The following is a 1818-nucleotide window of genomic DNA, read 5'->3' on the forward strand; positions in this document are numbered from 1 at the left end:
CAGGGAGGAGAGAGGAGGCGACCAAAGATGGAAGAAACCTGGAATGGAAACATTGAGAGGAGATAAGAGGCTGCAGATAAGAAACTTCCAGAAGCAGCAGAGCCGGTCTGAACCGGAGCCTCTGACCTCTCCTCAGGCCTCCATCAGTGAAAACCGCCTCCTCCTTCACATACTCTGGGATCTTTTCTGTTTCCTGCTAATCAATAGTTTTTAGCGCAGTTTCACAGCGCGGCTATCCTCTGCATCAATCTGTGAAGTAATCTCTGCATACCAGGCCCTTAATTTTAAATTACATTCTGGATTTATCTGCAAAGAGAAGCCAATCTAGGAGAAATCTGCTCTCTCTGTCTGCCTTGAGATTTGAACGCAAATGGAAGAACGCAGTCTTACATATTTGTTTAATATGTGCATTGAAGGACATGTCTGGTCAAAAATGACTCCAAGGTTCCTCACAGTGATACTGGAGGCCAAGGTAATGCCATCCAGAGTAAGAATCTGGTTAATACCATATTTCTAAGATTTTCAGGGCCGAGTACAATAACCTCAGTTTGATCTGAATTAAGAAGCAGAAAGTTAGCGGCCTCAGGTCTTATGTCTTTAAGACATTCCTGCACTTTAACTATTGGTGTGTGTTATCTGGCTTCATGGACAGATAGAGCTGGTGTCATCTGCATAGCAGTGTAAATGTATGCTATGTCTTCTAATGATGCTGCCTAAATCAGGGGCATCAAACATGAATGAGCTGAGAGCCACTGCTGTCGTCTCATTGGAGCCACTTTAGTGTTCAAGTACAAAACAAGAAAACAGACACAAATATTTCTGAAAATGTTTTGTTTGTTTTTTTACATTTCAAATCTTGTATAAGACGACTGTGCCTGTTCAACTTACCTCCATCATTAACCTCAGTGCGCAGTACCTGTGATACCTGCAGCTGCTTTAATCGCTCTAATAAGATTTTATGGTCGACAGTATCGAACGCTGCACTGAGGTCTAGCAGGATGACCTGTGACAGGTATAATTTCAGGTGAATCAGCTACACAAACATCACTGTGCTTCATAACAGGAGCAGGGAGTGCTGCAATACTGAGTGAGCACCATCACCACGTGAGAGCGCCACCTAGACAGACACTGAGGAGGAACCAGTTCTCTACATCAGGTTAAACACAGGCTGTAACACCACCTCCCCTCCGTTTTTATCTGCGGCCCTTTCAGTTCAGTTTATTTGTGTCTCGTTATCTCTGAGGTGATGTGGCCTCATGTGTCATTAACATTCCAGCTGTGATAAGAGGCGATGTCCCATGATGCTCTCTGTGTCCTTCAGTCTGGAAATAACTGCGCAGCTGCAGCTCGGCTTCATCTTTCACGCTAAGCTGATCACAGAGGTTTAAAATCCATGAATGAAGCAGATCTTTGATCACAGCAGCACAAACAACGTTGTGTTTTCAAACTATAACTTTAATCTCCAAACACTTTAATGAAACATCCACCAATGAGACATGTAGGATACAGTCATGTGACACACAGCAGGAACCCAGAAGTTCAATGTGATTCACGATCCATGAACATATTGATTCACAGATGAGACATTAAAGAAGGTGGAGTCAGCGCTGCTTCAGTCTGCGACACCATCAGCATCTGACACAGATATCAATCAATCAATGAATTACTGATCAATACTGTCCTCACAGAGATTATTATCAATAAGTATCATTAACCACCTGGTGGATCTTTGAGAAGCCATCTCTCTCTGATGGCTGAGCTCAATAAAAACCCTAAAAATCATACATTTCACAGCGGTGCTCATTGGAGCAAAGCAGC

The sequence above is a fragment of the Haplochromis burtoni genome, unplaced genomic scaffold (genome assembly GCF_018398535.1).
Source record: "Haplochromis burtoni strain Fernald_Lab_line unplaced genomic scaffold, NCSU_Asbu1 Contig_541, whole genome shotgun sequence".
Classification (NCBI taxonomy): Eukaryota; Metazoa; Chordata; class Actinopteri; order Cichliformes; family Cichlidae; genus Haplochromis; species Haplochromis burtoni.